We start from the raw sequence: 21813 nt of genomic DNA on the forward strand, positions 1-21813 counted from the left end.
TTACTAAATTATGGCTGTGGGTAGGCTTGCTGAACTAAAAATAAAAGTGTCCGTAAGCATCTAAAATGGTATATTGAGGGCATTTTCCTAATGTTAATTGCCAGGGAGTTCTGTCGTATAGGTGCTGCCACACTGAAATATTGACTCCTAAAAAAAATTATCTGGCACTTGCAGAAGTTCAGGTTTTGCAGATCAAAGCAGTCAAGTAGGCACATATGCAACAGGACATTTCTTTCAAGAAGGATTGTAAAACCTTGAATGTGGCTCAGTAAGAAATCAGCAGCTAGTGCAGAGGGTATAATATTCTGCCCTGGACAACTTTGGTGGAAGGTGTAGGGTGTGAGTCAAACAAATACAAACAAGCTGCTAGGATCTCATGCCTGTCTGCTGTCATGCCATAGCATTCTGCACCAACTGAACTTTCCACACCAACCGCACAGGGAGGTCCACATAGAGTGCCCCACAGTAATTCAATTTTGTAATTACCAGTATCTGAACTGCTGTGGTCAGCTTATTCCAGTTCAGGAACAGCTGCAGCTGTCATGCCCACTTAACCAAGTTTAAGCAATTGGAAGAGAGTTACAAGATTTCATGTTTCTTTCTTTCTGGAACATGAGTCTCCTTCACCCCAGTGGCTAACCGCATTTACCTGTTACATCAACAATCACAAAGTGGCCAGTGCTCCCAAGTTCTGAAAGCTGTTTCAGAAGTGTGCATCAGTTTTTAAGCTCTTCCAACCTGCACTTGACCTTTAGGGTATATTGAAATATCAATATATCAATATATCTATCTATCTATCTATCTATCTATCTATCTATCTATCTATCTATCTATCTATCTATCTATGGGAGAAGCTGTGCAACTTTCTGGTTGCATAATTAATGCAGTTATTTTCTCCCACATTTTCTCCCATACTCTTCTGACAGTGTAGTTCCATAATTAATTTATCAAGAGAGGATTTTTGTGGGGGGTGGGGGGAAGAACCTTTTAATAAATCACAAAAATGAACTTGATACATTCATTGATAGGAGCAGACTTAGGTGTTCGTTTTTGTTCATTTTTGCAGGGTTTTTGGTGTGTTTAATTGGTGCTTTTTCCAGTATATACTCACAAGTGACGCTATCTGCTGGTTAGTAACATGCTGCCATATAACACATCTGGAATAAATGCACACATCACTTCAACCCCACCCAGTCCCTAGTGTTGAGGACTGAGATTGTATATTGGATTCTCTTTGTATGCTTGTGTGCATAACAATAAGCCCCCCAAGTGTGTCATGTTGTGACTGTACAGACTTTTTTTAAAAAACTGATTTAATACAAAACAAAGGCCTGCTTTATTGAAAAGTGTGCTGAATTGTACTTGATTTACCTGCACTTAAGTAAATGGTGCAAGAGTAGTTTTTCAAACTGCTCTGTCTGTGTCCACAGAGTTGTGCTGCAGTTGATCTGCCTTTTGAAATGGTGTCAGGAAAAGCATCAGTTGCCAGGGTGTGCTGCTCTCATCAAAGGCCTTTAAAAAGCTCTTTATCAACACTTATGCTTGAAACCTAGAGGGCATCAGCAGATTGATTGTCAGTATGTCAAATGGCAGAATTGGCATCCTGTTTGCATAATACGGATAGATTGCACTTATGCTTAATATAATTCTGTATTTATGCTAATAAACAATGTGCATCAAAAATATGCAAAAGCACAAAGAAAATAAATAGATCGAGGATCTGATTTAATAGGAACTTGTATAAAGATCTTCAAGGGCAGGTCACTGAATTTCATTTGCCCAGGTGACAGCTGTGGCCATTAGCCTCCATTATTACATCTGTAAGTGGTATCTCCTGACTGGAAGAGGCTGCCCTAGAAAGTGGTAAAGCCATGGTCAATGGAAAGAGCTGGGGTCTTGAAATCTATTGGGTGGAGAGAGAGTATTTTTCAGCTTCTCCTGTGTGAGCCTTACTGAACTGCACACATGCTCAATACAATAGGCCGAGGTGGACGGCTTTTATTCATTCTTTGCCTGTCTCCCTTCCAGGCCACCATGGTTGGTGAGAATGTAGCAGGGTCTGCCTACCCCTTATGTGGTCAATGACAGAAGCATGCTCAATAGTGAGAAGAGTTCTCCCTCCACCACCCACACTTAACAGTCGCTGTGAGATTGCACCTCACAAGTCAGGATATATCCATTTCAGCTGTTCTAAGGAGAGGGTTTGTAGAGAAACTGAGTATGGGTTGAGGAATTATCTTGCTCATTCTCTCAATTTTTCTGCATGTCCCTTTCAGTTTGCATGAAATTGTGCCCAAGGTATAAGGGCTTTCAATGTCACAAGCAGCACATGGAAGCATGCTTGGAAACTAATCTGAAACTTTTTGCAACAGAAGAATAATATGCTCTTAAGAAGAAGAAAAAAGCCAACAAACTGGCTTCAGCATTATGGGTCAGCTGAAGTTTCTGAATATTTTCCCAAGATGGCCGTGTAGATCACATTGCAGTAAACCAGGGATAGGGAGACTGCAGCTTTCCCAATGAACTCTCAGCCAGTATAGCCAGTGACTGGGGATGATGGGAGTTGTAATCCAATGGTAGATGGGGGTCCAAAAGTTCCTCTGCCCTGCAATAAATCAACCAAGATGTCATGACAGTATGTGCTGTGTGTTAACAGTTCTGCCTGTGCACTAGATTCAAAGAAATTACCAACACCAGTGGAGGATAGAAACATCCCTTTAATTCCACCTTCACAGGACTTGTAACTTCTAATACTTGGATGTACTAGGAGAACTAGTTCCATCTACAGATGCATCAAGAGCACTGGGCCCCACTTTTCTCTCTCAGATTATATCCAGGGCAAATCAGGGTGAAATGGCAGCAGAGATGGCCCAGAGTATCTAATTGAAAACATGATTTTATTCTGCCCCCCCTTCCCAAAGGAAGGCCACCATTTTAAGAGACGTGGTTGTACATTATCTTTAAATGCCCAAATTGACCATGTTTGTCAGTAGGAGCTAAGAATGCTTCACACTTCATAGAATGCAGCTGCGTCGGTTGTATTTTCTAAATAAACAACCTAGATTGTGTCATTCCAAAACCATCTTGTTAATACACAGCAGATAGTGTGTGACAGTGATAAAAAAAAACAGTATGTCTAAGCTTTCCATGGAAAGGTATTTTATAAATATTTCTCAAGCTCCAGGCAAACTGGAGGTGGGGAAGAGAAAACACAACTCCTCCCTGCTGCACCTTCCATAATACTATTATCTGTAGACAAAATCAAGGTGAACTCAAGACCATCAAATACAGTGCTGCAGGAAGAAATTCATGATGAGAATATGAATTTAGGCTGTAAGGAAACTGCATCTCTGTGAAGAGAGAGCCAGAAAATGAAATGATGAGTTTGGTTTCCAAAGTGGTTTGTTTTGCCTATGCACACAAAATAGAATTTAGATGGCACACCCAACTAAAAATGGAGTGGATCACTACTCCTGTGCTTCAGTCTCCATTTGGATTTGAGGTGCATGTCACAACTGCTTAAAGGGAATATTTCACATTGGTTTTTCAGTATTTATTAGGGAACATTAAATGTGTCTGCAACTTATGAATAAGAGGGGTGAGGAGATTGTACTGTGCTTCCATCTAGATAGATACAAAGTCTCCCGTGCAGTCTTACTTTTGAACATGGTTGTCCTTGCCAGGAGTTGAGGAAGCAGCCTCCTTGGGCAGCAGATTCCAGAAGCAGTGCCTTTTTCTTGCCTTCTAATCTCTGTGAGCTGTATTGCATATTCAGACCAGACCTGGAAATTCAGGATTCATTGTGCCTGTTGCTCAAGGCTGGACCTAGAGCAAGGATAGCCAATTCCCATCATCCCTGACCAGCATGGTCATTGGTCAAGGGTCGTTGGAGTCATAATCCCACAAGATCTGGAGAGCACCAAATTGACTGCTCCTGAGCAACAGTCTAAACTACAGTGGGCAGAAGATTCTGTTGTGTTGATCAGGCAGAAGGGCAGAAGAGCAGTTCCATGGTGTTTGTATAAGGCCTGGGCAATCTATAGCCTTGAACTGCCAACCACAGACAGGAGCTGAAACTGCACATCCTTAGTCCCACCTGTTTCTGAAGAAGCCTCTGATCCCTATTCACTGAAACCACCATTGGTCAGGTCAGGTCTCTCTAACACAAGCATGGACTGCTTTTCAGTGTTAAGAATTAAGCCATTCAGATACATGGATGGTTTGAGGAATTTAGCTCAAATGTTGTGGTAGGGGAATTGCTTCTCAGTGGAGACTTGACACCATTCCATCAGAAGACAGAGTGTTTTTCTATCTGGTTGAAATGGCTCAAATCTAACTTGTTTTAATAAAAATAGGCAGCAGCTAAGTGTGCATAAGAGGGGTCAATTAATTTGGAAAGCAGAATTCCATCATCCCCAAAGGGGGGCTACAGAGACGACCTTTCCCTTCTCTTGCATGTGTCCTGTGATTAAATATTGACCATTCATACAATACTCTTAAGTCAATGGAGACATACACTAATACAAATTTTTACTAAAATGTTTGGGATTTTTACAACTTCAGGCTGAAAGTTTTACTATAGATTACCAAGGAGGTTGGCATACAGAAGACTTACTGTGCTATTCTTCAAAACCTCTGCGGGCAATATTTGATATTGATCTAGCCACAGTCTGCAAAGAAATTAAACCATCTCTGCTTATTGCAGTTCTTTTCTCATAAACCCATCTGTGGCCAACAAAATATGGAGCTCTATTAAACCCAGTGTTCCTGATGGTCACATTTTTTAAAAAGAAAAAAGCCTTGGGAAGCTAACTCTTTCTCCCTAACATTGGCTGTATACATACTAACCTGTCTGTAGCACAAAAACTTAGATTTTCTGCAAACCAGAATCATTTATGTTCTAGCTCCTACCATGCGCAAGAGTGGGTGTGGTTACTTGAAAACTCTCTCCTTGATTAGGTTATCCACACCTTTTACTACCTGCACATGCCCCAGGTGAATGAAGAAACAAGTGGTGATTGTGATATTGGTATACACACATATATAGAATGTCACTGGGCAGGTGTGTATACACAAACACCCACTCCTACTGCCAGAACCACCTACACCTGTTTTCAAATGGACACACTGCAGAGTTATGCAGAATCAATCTGCAATTAATGTTTATTTTTGGAATGAAACCAGTTTCTCAATAAGCTCTTTTCAGGGGCAAAATAATATGCAACAGTAGACCTAGATTGTGTGTGGACTATGTAGAAAGGACAAGTACTGTACTCAGTTTCTATTGATTCTAGGATGAAATGTCATGTGACCATAATTCCTTCGTCTTTTAGCAGAAAGATAAAAGGCGCAGAGTTCCACCATTGTAAGTACGGTGAAACACTTTCCCTTTTATCTTGCTGTTAAAAGACTAAATAATCTATAGTTTCTTAGATCACACGGCTCTAGTTCAGGATTGCACATTCAGCAAATTTAACACCTTAAAGTAGACTTTGTTCTGAATCGCTTACTTGATTTGTCCCCCCCCCCTCACATGCTCTAAGGTGAGTGATACCCACTGTTAGTCGTGCCCAGTGCAGACCTATTGAAATCAGTGGATTTCAGAAAATCACCCTCTGAGTTCTGCAAACTGATATGTCTTCACTCGGAGCAATTATATGACAGATTATCAGTTAAGCATTTACCATTTCTCTTCAGGACCCTGGACAGCACATAGCACACTTTAGTTTTGCTCAGATATTTAACTGTAGTAGCATAAAAAATGTTCTCAGCAAATCCCCTGTGTTCTTTTGGGCAAGCTGAGGCTTTCCTTTGTGCAGGTGATAGCATGTGCAAAAATACATAGATATAGCTCAAGGTCTAATTATAATTAGCTAAAGTAAAAAAGGCACATCCTAGAAAGTCAGTCTTGCTGACCTGAAATCAAAATAAAATTAAAATGGCTGTGGAAGATGCTAAAATGTAGGGATAGTGAATTAAGGGTGAGAAAATTCCATAGTTGCCCAGCTGTGGAACAGCTGTACAACAGATGACCATTGGAGCCATTGTTGTTGTTTTATAAATGTGCTGCAGGTCAGCTTTGTCACTTCCTTGTTCCCTGCAGTGCATACACCCCATTCAATGGGTTTGTGGTTAGAATCTAATCCAGGGGTGGCACTCATTAAGTCTTCCGCTAGCACCCACAAAGCCTGAGCACCCCCACTGCCCCTTTGGTAATGAAGTGGGGCGGGGTTGCTTTTCTCTCTTTTGAAGAGTACATTAGAGCTGAAGGAGGAAACTGGAAGAGTGCTGCTCTTTCCCACTTCCTCTCTCGCCTTGATGTGCTTTTCAATGCTCAGCTAAATTCTATGGACCCACCTTTTACCCTGATCCCCTAGAAAAGCAAAGTTGCTATATTCACCCTTTATGTCCCTTGGGCAGTAGGTCTCATCTGTGGGAGGAGAAAGAGAAATGAATAGAGGGGAGGTGAGCACAGGCAACTTGCTCAACAGTTCACACGTGCCCGTTGGCCTGAAAGGATTGGTGACCCCCATGGTCTAGTTTAGACCTTGGGTCTAGCTGCATGCAAAGGGGAGTCAGTTGTACAGGGCTAACTACATGGCACAGCCAGGAAGGAACAAAGGAAGGACAGTTAGACACTGCCACCCCTAGCTTCCTTTTCTACTTCAGCCACTCATCCATTCTCCACATGACCTAACTCGACATTAAGATGGTATTTTTAGCAATGTCCTCTTGGATTTTTGACCATCATGGTGGCATGAAAGTTGTTGTTTCCCTTGGCTCCTCTTTTGCTTCATTTTTGCCTTGCTAGATAAATGGTTCTGTGTAGTACACTGAGACATTGGATGAAAAATAGTTTAATACCAAAGTTTTAAAGATAAACTATGACTACAGTGTTATTATTCCCACCATTGGTGATTTAATACTTTGGGCCCATGTGGGAGGTCTGGATTTTGTTGTTGTTGTTGATCATGCTTCTTTTCCTTTAAATGAGTTGTTAAAAATATAATTAAACTTCATATCTGAGCATTAATTATGGATGGGGAAGTTAGGCGATTAGCAAAGGGCAGCCTATCATGTTTATGAATTATAAATGTCTTATAAATTAGAGCCTGAAAGCAATGAAAATGCTGATAAGTAATAAAAAGGGAAAACATTATTTCCTTTCTAAGATTAGCTCATGTAATTTTTTTCTCCCCACCCACTGAGTGGTACTGTTTGAGAAATGTCCCTGTTTTCAGTCTGGTTTCGAGTACCTGTTTCCACCATCAAATAAACACATTTTAGTTTGGGTTCAAATGACAACTCTCCTCTGGAGTCAGCCGGTGCTCTTTGACAGGGCTTACTTCACTTTGCTTCAGTTCACTAATCTGTAAAATGGGAAAAGATTTAGAGTGCACGACTCACTAAAATATTTTAGGAATAACTGAAACTTACCATGTTTTAGAAGACAGAAGTGCCTGGCGTGCTCTGGTCCATGGGGTCACAAAGAGTCGGACACGACTAAACGACTAAACAACAAACACCACCACCATGTTTTAAGTTAAGGAATGTGTACCTGACAAACTCCTGGCATCATCACAGAATTGTACATTTCGTGATGAAGAGCTCACCATGAGGTGTGATACTGGAACCCTGGGACAACCTTTGCAGCCAATAGAGGAAAGGGGTAATGAAACATAACGGAGATGGGGAACCTGTGGACTGCCAGACATTTTTGGACTTCAACTCCCATCAGCACCAGCCCCCATGGCCATTGGGGACAATGGAAGTTGGACTCCAGCAACATCTAGAGGGTCATAAGTTCCCCATCCTGGCTTTAGAAGAAAAATAGAAGAATAAATATGTTTTATCCTTTCATAGCATTATGACTTCATACTCCAGCAATAGAAGAGGCCTCTTTTCTACAAATGAGAAGAGCAAAGAGCAATACAACAATTCAGATTCATGTTTATAGCTGTGTTAGCTAACCACATCGGTTGTCTTAAGCGAGATTTGGTGCTCTCCATTCTTTCCAATTTAAGTAGAAGTTAGCCATGCACTGTGCTGAAAATGTGCAGTGAATTTATCAACTAATTTGTCCTTCTGCATTCTGATTTCTAAAATAGCTTGGCAACTAACAATAAACGTGCAGTCAAGGGCAGCTAGTAATGTAGCTCCATAGATTCAAATTCCTACTTAGCCATTAAACTCATTGTGTGATCTTGGCAGAGTGAGATAAAATAAATACACACACTAAATAAATAAATACTCATCGTAGTCATGTAGAGTAAAACCCTGCTCTGGTGGCTACTGCATGCATAGGGGGTTCCATAGGAAGCTGCAAGCTAGTTGATGTAGCCTTCAGTGAGCTACAGAAATATATCTACACAACAAATTTGTACTAGTTTTATTCCTCTTTAATGTGTCCTGGCATGGATCCCCACAGAGAATTTCAGGAATTATAATTTGGTGAGGGTGCTGAGAATTCTCTGTTGGGAACTAGACTTCCTTGCAGATGTTCAAAGAGTTATCTGCTTAGAGTGACTGGTATGAAATCTGTAGTGTGAATATGCATTTCGTTTCTCCAGACAACAATTAAGATCAAAAGAAGTGATCAAATCCTTAAATGTCAGTCACCATAAAGAAGGCAAGAATACTTTTCAGCACAAGTGCATCGTCAGTGGGCAAGCTATTTAATGTGCTGACATTAGATTGATCTTGGTCACATTAGGAGACCAGAATAATGATGCCATTTGCTTTTTGAATGGTAGGAGCACTGAAACTTTAAGAGCTAACAAATGCTAAAGATGCCTATCACTAATGCCTTCCACTACTTAACTGATCATCCTTGTGTGAGTGTCCATTTATTTTTATAGTACCTTTTGCAATTTAAACTATATGTTTCTGGCAGTGAGTTGGCATGAATAGTGAAGAGTTTTTGAAAATAACCCTTCAAATTTTGAACCAGAGTTCTCTCTCTCTCCCCCCCCCATTTTCATGTACACTCCCGTGTCTTTAAAATATTTATAGACTGCCTTTTAATAAAATATTTTGAAGTCATTTACAAAAGGAGCAAACCAATAAGAAAATAAGATAAACCAGCAAGCAGATAAAATGGACATGGGATGCAATAAGTAAGAGCCATCAAAAGACCTTAATGAATGACAACAGAGGAGTAGTTTGGCGATAAAACAGTTAATAAAAGCTACTGTGTTTTTTTTTGTTTTTTGTTAAACCTATTGTCTTTCCTGTGTGAGATGCAATAAAACATAACTATAATTACAAGGATAAATAGCCAAAGCAAATTAATCAGCTGTGAGAGTTGGCTTAATAGTGGAGGATGCATCATGTTTTATTATAATGACCTTTTATGTAATCAGTTCTGTTTACGACATTGCTTGGGATCGTTTGTTAATTGTGTCACCTGTGTGGTTCTTAAAGTTTTATCTGGGTGTATTGTGTTAAATCTTGATTCATTGAAATAGGTAGTGCATTTCTCAGGTAATTTTTCTAGCCTCTCTTCCCATCCATTTGTTTTTCTAGGGGAGAAGTAGGACGCATAATCATAACAACAGCAGTGTGCAAATGATTAAAGACAGATGCAAAACACCTAGCTGAGGACAATGAAGTAAAGGCGGAAGAACACTGAGAAAACAGGGTTATTTTAAACCCTTACCTTCACCTTTCAGTCACGTTACCTGCCACTGCTGCAGGCAATCTCCTCTTGTTTTCCCATCTTGTCCTCTTTAGCATCCTGTATTTCTTGAGAGCGCAATGTTAGATGGTTTATTATACCTTTTTGTGCTTCAGGAAATGCAGATTACTAATTGGCCCAGTCCTGGTGTTGTCTTGCTTTGCATTCTGAGGATGGAGATGATCTCTTTCCCTGATGCTTGCAGAGTGTTCACACTGAGAGAACATTGAATGTTCTTTTGAAAGCAAGAAAGGCAGAGAGGGCTAGTGGCTTAGCAACGGGAACAACTCAAGTGAGAAGGTTGGAGCTGCTCACTTACCTCCTGCCCTTCTTCTTTCCCGAATTCCATCCTTTTTCAAACAAGTCCTAAGCTTCATGAATTTGAAGAAGCCAAAATATGAGGCATGACTTATCTGCTGTGGTGAGCAAAGCAACAAAGCGTGGTTCTCACCTTTGAGCATGACCACCGAGTCCTTGCTTTGCACATTATTGGGGAGTGAGACACTCAGCTAACTTGTGCTATTGTTATACTGCTTTATATTCAGGCATTTTGTGTGAGAGGGGGATTTTTATCTCCCGTCCCCCATATGGGACTTGCAATATGGGTTCAGGGCTCCTACTGGGACATAGAACTCGACACAGGGAGAATTTTAGGAAATAGCTCAGGAAATAGCTTTGCAGTGTGGAACAGGAAATGGCCTGTTAGACACCGAGATGGTTCTCTCTGCACTTTTAAATCTATGTGTCTCTTCCTCCATTCTCCTTTTTCATCCACTCCATCCTCTTTTAACAAGCCCCTTCCATCTGGGTCACAGTTTTCCTGGCTCCATAGCCAGCATTGTGATCACTGAAAATGCTTAGTCCTTGCTTGTCTGGTTTTTTTCTTTGTGGGGTGGGCAGGGCTTAGGGTTTGCGTCATATAAATACATTCTCCTGGATTTCCTAATACCTCTTTCTTGTCTTTGACTGTTGTGTTTTTGACTACATAAGGCACAGTTCTCAAATAACTGAATCAGAATTAGAATATAGATTCAAGGTGGGCATGTTTGCATAGATAAAAGGAAAATTATTGTGCTTTAGTAAAAATTGAATGCTTCCAATAAAGGGATCTTGTGTCACAATCCTCAGAAAGGCAACTGCCCCCAGAACCCTGAAGAACCAGATTCAGAACTTGCTTAGATATAGTCTAGGTGCACCATTGGTCTTGGTTGAACAAACCCCAATTTCCCCTTTAAAGCAAATCCTCTTAAGAGTCTCCTAGCACATTCAAAGTCATCTATGGAACTTATCCTGTAATATGTTTTAATAAGATCATCACTCCATCAGGGTTGGGGAACCTTTGGTCCTCCAGGTGTTAAAGGTAAAGGTAAAGGGACCCCTGACCATTAGGTCCAGTCGTGACCGACTCTGGGGTTGTGGCGCTCATCTCGCTTTATTGGCCGAGGGAGCCGGCATACAGCTTCTGGGGCATGTGGCCAGCATGACTAAGCCACTTCTGGCGAACCAGAGCAGCGCACGGAAACGCCGTTTACCTTCCCGTCGGAGCGGTACCTATTTATGTACTTGCACTTTGACATGCTTTCGAACTGCTAGGTTGGCAGGAGCAGGGACCGAGCAACGGGAGCTCACCCCGCCGTGGGGATTCGAACCGCCAACCTTCTGATCGGCAAGTCCTAGGCTCTGTGGTTTAACCCACAGCGCCACCCGCGTCCCTCCAGGTGTTGCTGAACTACAGTTCCCATCAGAAAGCATGGCCAATAGCCATGGATTATGGGAGTTGCTTTGGGTTTTTTCTCCTCCTCCTTGGTGTAGTTTGTACATCTTCCCTGTTTCTGTGCGAAGATAGATGCACTAAGCAGTTTGGAAGATAGCCGAGACAATATAAGCAGTGTGCGCTTGCCCTGTCACCGTAGCTTCTGCAAAACTGTTGCCTTGTGTGCTTGTACTTCATATTTTGTGCCATTTATTTATGCCTATCCATAGGGACTCATGCTGTGGGTTTTTCTTGCTTCTGGCAGACACTATTCAGATGTCCCATTGCCATAGAATTGCTGCCAGCAAAAAAAAGGCTGTAATAGCAAACATTTTGTTTTGTGGGATTCAGAGGAAATGCTTGCATGCAGCCTGAGTTTGAATTTGTGATCAGCTACTGCAGATCTTGCGACAATGGTCCTCCGTTTTGGGGAGAATCCTGAAAATCCCCCTCTTACTCAAAACGACAACACATGGACAGCTCAGCTACCAAGAAATGCCTCCTGATTTAAATTCTTCTTACCTGAAGCTGCCTCGTTCAGAACGTTTGTTTGCTGAGAGCATTTTTCATTCTAAATGTTAGGGGCATAAATTGATTGAATTAACTACTGCAGTGCAATTCTGCATGGAAAGAAACGTAGAAAAGAACATCTTTGTGTTCAAATTTAGGAACTACAGGAGCACCCTCCAGTGGTGATGCTAATCTGTATGTACAGTTTTCCGTAGTACGTTTTAGAAGGGTGAAAATAAGATTTTTAAAAATTTATGCATACTGACCTTAAATACTTGTGTTCTTCTTTTTTTTAAGGTTTATTTGAAAGAGAGGGGCCAAAGCTCAGTGGTGAAACAGATGCTTTACATGCAAGAATTTAAGCTTTAGACCCAGCATCAGTCCCCTAGAATTTCTAATTAAAAGGATCTTAGGTAGCAGGTGATGGGAGATATTTCTGCCTGAGACTTTGGAGAGCTGCTTTGGAGAGCAGGCAAAGCTGGCAAAACCACTGAAGATGAACCAACAGTGTGTTAAGACAGCTTCCCATGAAAGTAGCTTTCCCATGAAAGTAATACCCCGCCTATCTGGTTGGGTTTCCCCAGCCACTCTGGTTGGCTTCCATCAAATATTAAAATACAATGGTCTGTTAAACATTAAAAGCTTCCCTAAACAGGGCTGCCTTCAGATGTCTTCTAAAAGTCTGGTAGTTGTTCTTCTCTTTGACATCTGGTGGGAGGGCGTTCCACAGGGCGGGTGCCACTACCAAGAAGGTCCTCTGCTTGGTTCCCTATAACTTGGCTTCTCGCAGTGAGGGAACCGCCAGAAGGCCCTCGGCGCTGGACCTCAGTGTCTGGGCAGAACGATGGGGGTGGAGACGCTCCTTCAGGTATACTGGGCCGAGGCTGTTTAGGGCTTTAAAGGTCAGCACCAACACTTTGAATTGTGCTTGGAAATGTACTGGGAGCCAATGTAGGTCTTTCAGGACTGGTGTTATGTGGTCTCGGTGGCTGCTCCCAGTCACTAGTCTAGCTGCCGCATTCTGGATTAGTTGTAGTTTCCGGGTCACCTTCAAAGGTAGCCCCAGGTAGAGCGCATTGCAGTAGTCCAAGCGAGAAATAACTAGAGCATGCACCACTCTGGCAAGACAGTCCGTGGGCAGGTAAGGTCTCAGCCTGCCTACCAGATGGAGCTGATAAACAGCTGCCCTGGACACAGAATTGACCTGCGCCTCCATGGACGGCTGTGAATTGGTCCATTGGTCCATCTAGCTGTGCACTGTCTATGATGACAGGCAACAGCTCTTCAGCATTACAGACATCCCTACCTGGAGATGCTGGGGATTGAACCTGGGACTCCTTGAATATTTATGCATAGGATTTCACTGCAGGTGCAATGCAAGAGAGTATGCATCTCACCACTTCTGTGCAAGGATGAAATGTGGTACTGACTACAGTACCTGTCCCCTATGAGATGTCAAGCTAGAAAGGTGTTTCTTCTTCTTAAAAAAGCAAGTTATCTGACCCTAATGAGTCTGAAGGTAGGTTTGCCTGTGTATGGGCAGGATCTCAGAAACCCAAACTGGTGACTGGATTAGACTTTATATTGGCCTGATGGGTGGGGTGCCCTGAATATCTCCACCCTCTGGATAACTAGCAAAAACAGACTAGAGTAAGCAGACTTGGTTAATTTGCATAATTTGTGTGTTGCAGAATTCAGCTGTTTCTTGTTGCGGAATTTAGGTTCCCTCGTGGATGAGTTTTAAGTGGGACAAGGCAAGAGGGGAGAATAGCACAGAGCTGTAACTGTGCCTTTAGTGAAACAGATCTGCAATATTTGTTCTTTTCAGTTAGCTGTTCCATCAAACTTCAGCAGTGCTGCACCATGTTGTGATGCTGTGGTGAGTTCAAAAGAAAAGAATTCAAAGGTTATTTAGGTAACAGACTTCAAGGGTACCCAAAGCAAATGATAGAAAGACAGAAGCCTTAAATGGTTTACTCCCTTTATTTATGCAAAACTGTAATTCTGGTTTTCTTAAAAAGACCTGATGTTCTACTTCATAAACAGCAAATATGTATGTATGAAATACTTCCGTTCCCTCCATACCTGCCATGATCCACCTAATGTTTTCTGCTGTGCCTTCAAGGACAGAAAATTTGTAGTCAGTGACACATAAATTCTAGACTACATTCTGAAGGACATATTCTTTTAGTATCAATTAATCAATGTATAATAAACATCACTGTCTACTTTTTTTTGCCCAACACCCAGAGTAGAATCACTCTGCTGGTCTATAACCATAAACATCTTGCAAAAGTAAAATGAGGCTCATTTCCCCATTTATCACTCCAATTATGTGAACAACAGGGTAGATACAATGTGCTGGGAGGGTTAAATCATTTTATGAATGAAAGCAGTGTGATGGTGAATATGTTTGTGTAGGCTTTGGTTACTTCTCCCTCCCTGGTTTCTCTTCACTGTAGTAGTACTGATGCTTAACAAGCTGTGTTGTGAGGGCCAACTGATGTTTGCTACTATGAAGGGCTAGTTTTTCTGCCACCCTCCCAGAATGCCAAGGTATGGACATTTGGTCCTGACATCCTCAACTGAAGACACTTCTTTTTGTAAATCACTGCTATGACAGCGAGTATATCTTTGCATAGCCACCAGAATTATAAATTTAAAGTTTAGGAAGAGCTTTTTATCCACATTACCTGACATTTTCAGGTATTTTGATATTCTCTCATTAGATGTCTCAAGTTCTCTCTGTCTCTAAAAAAAGAAAAGAAAAGAAACTTCTTCCCAGAAGTTGAGAGTCCAGTTCAAATTACCGTGCAAATCCATGGTCCTGGATATACCACTGCGTTGAAATGGTCCTTAGATCACTTCCAGAAACTGCTCAAACTCAACACTTCTCGGGGCACTTATTAAGAATTCCTGTCTGCACTGTATGGATTTAACATATAGAAAGAATAATTAAGAAAGTGTTCTTGGCAGTTTTGAGAAATTGTTTTCAGAACATAAGTGGGGAGGCAGTGTCTAAGGCATATAACATCCCTCCCCAACCTGGTGCCCTCCAGATGTTTTGGATTACAGCTTCCACCAGCCATATGGTCAGTGATGTTTAGAGTTGTAGTTCAACAATACCTTGAGGGCATCAGGTTGGGGAAAGCTACTGTACATTTTTTTTAAAGACATTGAGGGTTTTGCAGTGTTAGATCAATCAATGAAGTTTGGCTACAGGATTAAGGATAATGAACTTTGCTGTGAGCAACAATAAAAGTGAAGGTGACATGGGATAAGGGCGAGGGTGACATTTGATGATTCATGTACTGCTTTGGCCACAAAGAACAAAGTTGTGCAAAAATGTTCTAACATGTGTAATCTCAGATGGCCAGAAAAGCAAGATAACTGCTACACAAGCTGAATCTAAAGGGTAAACAACTATTTCAGCAACGTGTTTCAATATTGCTTTGAACTTTTCTGTAGTACTCCAATACGTTCGAGGAAGTTAGTCTCTGAGCTTTGTGTGACAATTGCTATATAAATATTATGCACTTTGTAAGGTGTTCAGAGGACTCTCGTATGTTTGAGGTCTCTCCCAGGTACAGTCATACCTTGGAAGTCGAACGGAATCCGTTCTGGAAGTCTGTTCAACTTCCAAAACGTTTGAAAACCAAAGCATGGCTTCTGATTGACTTCAGGAAGCTCCTGCAACCAATCGGAAGCTGCAAAAGCCCTGTCAGACATTTGGCTTCCAAAAATCGTTCAAAAACCAGAACACTCACTTCTGGGTTTCAGTTGTTCAGGAGCCGATTTGTTCAGGAGCCAAGGCGTTCGAGATCCAAGGTACAACTCTACTTGGAATAAAGAGGAGCCTCAGACGTGAAACAAAAGTTGTATTGTGGTTAGATTTCCACAACAGTAGGTTGAAGACCGTCCTTCGGCTATTCCAAGCATCCAATCTGTATTGAGCTGAATCATATCAGCCACATGCTGGGAGTATCTGGAAGTGAATGCAGAGTGCACGTTTTCTAACAAGGTCTCACAGTCAGCAGTTAGTGTGTGAAGATGGCAGAAGTTTTTTCTTTGTGGATGCATTGGAAACAGACTATTGGGCTCTTAGGAGCGAAACCTTTCCACTCTAGAAGTACCATGCTGCCTGCCAAACACAGCATCCATTGTTGCATACTTATACCCAATGCCCTGCTGTGCTGAAGACTGTAGGCCCAGAGGGTATGCATTCGGGTAGCTTAGAAGGCTAGGTTCCAGCTTCAGATCTTAAAGTCCCTAGTCAAAGTCTGAGGCATCCTAACAAGGCACTGCCGCGGTATTCTGTTATCATAGCTTGCTGGGATGTGCAGGTGTTGGTAGTCTATGCTAACTGAAGTTTTAAAGATGTTCCTATATGGGGGGGGGAGGGAGCACACATCAGTAGCAAACACTTCAAAAGCAGGAATGATAGGTGCCAGGAGAGAAAGAGGCAGAGATAAAGAAAAGAAATGCAGCCTTTGGGCAACTGATTGGACTGCGTGATCCATCTTCCCTATCAGTTATCCTGTGATCTATACTCTTGATTCTGCCATATCCCATTTCCACATAGCAGGGCTGAGTGGGTGGGAAATGACTTACTCTTGGTTACCTTAGGACATTGGGCCTTCCATTAGTGTGTTTTTTTGCCCAACAACATGGTTTGTTTCAGATACAATTCTGAGAAGTAACTGACAGCCTCCACAGCCTTAGTCAAATGGTTTTGACTCTACTGCACCAATGGTACCATGTTCAGCAGGACTAGTAGTATTGACAAATGGGCTAATGGATGAAAGGTGAAAGCTTTTAAATAGTTTTCCTGATGGCTAGAAAGGCTTGCTAGTATTTAAAGGGGCAATTTGGAGCAGTTTGCGGGCCATTTGGGAGTATATTCTTGTTGCCCCAATTTTGTGCATGATAGAGTTATGCCATCAATACTGAGGCATATTAGTTTTATTAGATTGTGAATTTAGTACATGTGTTTCCCCTGCAAAAAAAAAATAAGGGGGAAAAAGAAAGCTCTTTACTAAGTCAGAACGATGAAAACAGGAAGCACATTTGGATCCATCCAGCTGCTTAGCTAGATGAATTCAATCTGTTCCCTCTGATATTAATTTTTATGCAATAAACAAGGCGACACCTCATTGCCAAGTTCAGAATTAGATAGAGGCATAAATTGCCCAGAAAGGGAACACACAATGCTTTCTATTCTGTTTTCTATGCTTATAGTTAGTCACTGTGTAAAATAATCATGGAAATTGGAGAGGGAATTCTGGTGGGTTTTATTTTCCTATCTGTTATTTTTGGCAAGCCTTGTTCAAAAGTGAGGGGTGAGTTTGCATTTAATTTTGCAGTCAGTCTGTAGCATTGGGATGTATCATTCCCCTGCTCCCATGTAGAGCTGTAACTAGGTGATCTTGTGCCCCTGGCAGAACCGCCCAGATTGCGCCCCCTAGCCACGGACAAATTAGCTCTTCTTTCCGCCTCTCCTCCAACCTATAAATATTTATAGACATATTTATGGACATATTTTTAGTCGATTTTGCGCCCCCCCCACCTGCACCCCTGGTGGTGGCCCATTTCGCCATCCCCTAGCTATGGCCCTGCTCCCATGTCAGTTAGATGGCAGCCCAGGCTTTAAGGCTGAAATCCTAAACACACTTGTTAGTCTTTAATAAGGAATGGGAAATAAGAAAAGAACAATTTAAATAAGGTGCAATGGGAGAAATTGGTGCAAATCACTATTGCATTATTTAGGGGGCGCGGGTGGCGCTGTGGGTTAAACCACAGAGCTAATGGTCAGGGGTCCCTTTACCTTTACCATTGCATTAGTGTGTAAGCCTGTTTTGCGCATATTGGAACTCATTTCAGAATAAACATGCATAGAATTGCACTGTAAATTACTTTTACAGAAGGAATTCAAAGAAGGAGGAACCGTTAAGTAGATGATGGATTGGGGGACCACTGAGGAAGACAAAGTGAGAGACAGACATTTATGGGGTAAAATGCAAGGAGAAGTTGGGAGAAGGAGAAGAAGCTCGTGTGCAATTCTTTCTGACCACAATCAGGATCTTGGATGAAAATAATCTTATGGATTGTGCCCTGCATTAAATATGACCTTTCTAAAATGTAGATTTTGCATGTGACGGACCAAAATATCTTGGCTCAGCCCTGCAGGAAACAAATGGAAGAAACTAGTGCATATACCAGAATGTTTGCTTTTATGCAACTGAAAATCCCCAAATGTTATTAATTCTGATCCAGACTTTATTGTGCTTAAAATAAAGAACTTCATAAGAAGATCCTTGTGGAGTTTGAACTTACAACAACTGTACCCTCTGTGAGGGTGAGGAACTGATTAAGATGGTCCACCGCTGGAGATTTGTGGATCCTGGGGGATTCCTGAGTGCTCTGGGGACAAAGCAGATGATTCTGCGAAGGATCTCATCTTGTTATGGAATGGCTAATGTGGAGGGTTGGTGACACGATTGCTCCTGAGTGCACTCTCCACTTCTCTTCTAGAGAGCTATGGGCAATGAAATAGATAGGATGGCTAGAGCACTGGTGTTGTAGATCTTGGTCCAAGGCCAAGTGAGCACTGATTAGAGAGCATCATTGCACCTACTCTGTGGTAATAAGGGCAGTGAATAAGTCCTAATTTGCTGCCTCTATTATGTCCTCAAGTAATCATCCATCCCAGCTTTCCTGGGCTTGTTGGAAGCAGATCCATAGACCTTTTCTGGAAAGACTCTGGAAAATATGTTGGTATTGCATTCTCTGCCCCACCCAGTAGCTACTGCAGTTTTTAACGAGTACATGTAGGGATGTGGTTAATTTAAATGAATAAAATAAATAAATCAAGTTGCATCCCATTGATCTCAGTTGGTCTACTCTAAGTCTGACTAATTAATTCCTTTTATTTCAGTGGGTCTATTCTAAGCTTAACTAGGTCTGGCTTCAGCCCTGATATGGACAAAACTACCGTATTCATGTTGTTGTTGTTTAGTCGTCTTAGTCGTGTTCAACTCTCTGTGACCCCGTGAGCCAGAGCATGCCTTGGAAACTCTCACTTTCCTCTAAAAACTTCTCCTTTTTTATGTCCATGGAGTTTTCTTGGCAAAATACTGGAGTGGTTTGCCAGTTCCTTCTCCAGGTGGATCACATTTAGTCTAAACTCTCAGCTATGACCCGTCTGTCTTGGATGACCCTGCACAGCATAGCTCATAGCTTCTCTGAGTTATTCAAGCCCCTTTGCCATGACAAGTCAGTGATCCATGCATGGGACTATTCATGTAGGCATAGTTTAAATAAAGCTTTAGAAATATTTATTTCCTTTTGGGGATTGCTTGATCTTCTTAATTCATATTTATTCATATTTGAAATATGTTAGCTGAAACAAATATGATATAATACATTTAGAGTCAGATACAGTGGTACCTTGGGTTACATACGCTTCGGGTTACATACGCTTCAGATTAGAGACTCCGCTAACCCAGAAATAGTACCTCGGGTTAAGAACTTTGCTTCAGGATGAGAACAGAAATTGTGCTCCGGCGGAACGGCAACAGTGGGAGGCCCCATTAGCTAAAGTGGTGCTTAAGGTTAAGAACAGTTTCAGGTTAAGAACGGACCTCTAGAACGAGTTAAGTACTTAACCCGAGGTACCACTATATAATTATTTAGTAATGCTGATTTGAAGTACTTGTGTTGTTGGAGCCTGCAAATTTGACTTCTAACTTTGAGAATGATGACAAGCTAACAAAAAATTGCAATCTGAACTGAAGTATACCTTACCAGTAAGTAAGACTCATTGTCTCCATTGAGACTTACTTCTGAGTAATTACATTTAGGATTGCATCACTAGTTTCTACTTTCTTTGTAGCAAAGCCAGAGTTACATCAATCTCTAGATTTACTGCTGTTTTGACTTACCTTTCAGAATTTGGTTCCATTTGCATATCTTAAAAATGCTTTCCCTTCCTCTGTGAAAGTCACTGTCGAAACTCCCATAAAACTTCACTTGTAAACCATTTATGTCTGCAATTCATTCTTCCTTTCTTCCTTTTTGGCAGCACTTATATTGATCCTTGTCTTAATGTATTCTAAACTTTTCTTAGTGATAAGAACTCGTTTTCATTGGCTTATAACAGGCATGTCCAACACAGATCGCGTGGGGTGTTCCTGGTAGATCTCTGCCCCTCCCCAAAAAAGCTCAACACCTTTGGCTTTCTACAAAAAGCTCAACAATTTTGGTCCATCCAATGACAATGGATAGATCACTGCCAGTTTTTTTTATACTGTGAGTAGATCACAGTCTACTGGGAGTTGGACATCCCTGGTATATAACTTTGCCAACGTTTGATTGTATACAAAGAATAGCAGACTTAGCCTGAAATATTAACCTTGCTTACCTGGGAGTAAGTCCCACTAAATTCAACAGGACTTACTTCTGAGTAGACATGGTTAGACGTGCTCTGTAAGAGTGCAACAAAAATGAATTAAATAAGTATTCAGTTTTGAAAGAACTGCATTGGGTGCCTATTTGCGCAAACTTCAACACATTGGTAAAGGTAAAGGGACCCCTACCATTTACCTTTGACTCTGGGGTTGAAGCGCTCATCTTGCTCTACAGCTTCTGGGTCATGTGGCCAGCATGACTAAGCCGCTTCTGGCAAACTAGAGCAGCGCATGGAAACGCCGTTTACCTTCCCGCCGGAGCGGTACCTATTTATCTACTTGCACTTCATGCTTTCAAACTGCTAGGTTGGCAGGAGCAGGGACCAAGCAACGGGAGGTTACCCCGTCACAGGGATTTGAACCATTGACCTTCTGATCGGCAAGCCCTAGGTTCTGTGGTTTAACCCACAGTGCCACCTGTGTCCCTTCAACACATTGGTACTTATCTTTAAAGCCATAAAAGGCTTGGAATTCAATTACCTGAAGCAGCACATCTTCTCACATGAGTCCACCTTGCCCTGCCTTAAGCTTATTGGCTGACACCTTTCTCTGCATGTTATTTCCTAGAGGAAGTTTGCTGTGTTTATACAAAGGAAATGGCCTTTGCTCTGATGCCACCATGACTTTGAAATGTCTCCATCAGGGAAGTATGATTGGCACTGTCCCTTTTGGGTGAAAATAGCAAGTTATGGCACAGAAGGTGCCAAAGGTCATTTCAAGTCCTTTTCCAACCCACAGAGCCCGGACCATCCATATACCTTTATTTATTTAACTTTTAAACCCCAGCTTTTTGCCAAGGAGCTCATGGTGAGGTACATAAGTTCTCCCCTTCCTCATTTAATGCCCGCAACTACCGTGTGATATAGCTTAGGCTGAGAGGCAGCAACTGACCCCAGCTCATCCAGTGAGGCTCATGGCTGGGTGGGGATCTGAACCCTGGTTTCCCAAGTGCTAGTCTGATACTCTGACCACCACAACACGCTGCCATAAGCAACTCAAGACCATACTGTGCACAACCAGAGGGGTCTGCTACTGTGCAGGAAGATACCTGCACATCACGTAGTGACAGATGACCTCAGCAAATAAGCCATGCTATGCACTAGGGAGAGTCGATGGACTCCCTTCCTGTAATCTTGTTCACCTAGAGAAATATTGTTGGTTTTTTTTGCAAGGGGTGGGATGGTGGAGTTGCTTGCAAAAGTTCCCATTTGTCATCCCGTCGGGAGTAGATCTAGCTGGCTAGAACTGTGTGTGCACAGCAGCACCCGAGTTACTTGGGAAATGAAAGGCTCCACCTTTAAGCATGAGATTTTAGCTCTGGAAATCTGCCCCCTTTAAGACGTTGCCTTCCACCTCTGACTCTTGGAAGCAGAAAATGAGTGACAGCCAAGGGTTATAATTCTATAATT

At 41.9% G+C, this 21813-nt stretch overlaps 1 protein-coding gene across 3 annotated transcripts in view; it reads left to right on the forward strand.

Moving 5' to 3' along the window:
* The window catches only part of DPP6 (dipeptidyl peptidase like 6), a 497800-nt gene that overhangs the window by 118370 nt on the left and 357617 nt on the right, over positions 1-21813 (forward strand). The window lies entirely within an intron of this gene.

Source organism: Podarcis liolepis, assembly GCF_965112155.1.
Source record: "Podarcis liolepis genome assembly, chromosome: 12".
In the NCBI taxonomy this organism is placed as follows: Eukaryota; Metazoa; Chordata; class Lepidosauria; order Squamata; family Lacertidae; genus Podarcis; species Podarcis liolepis.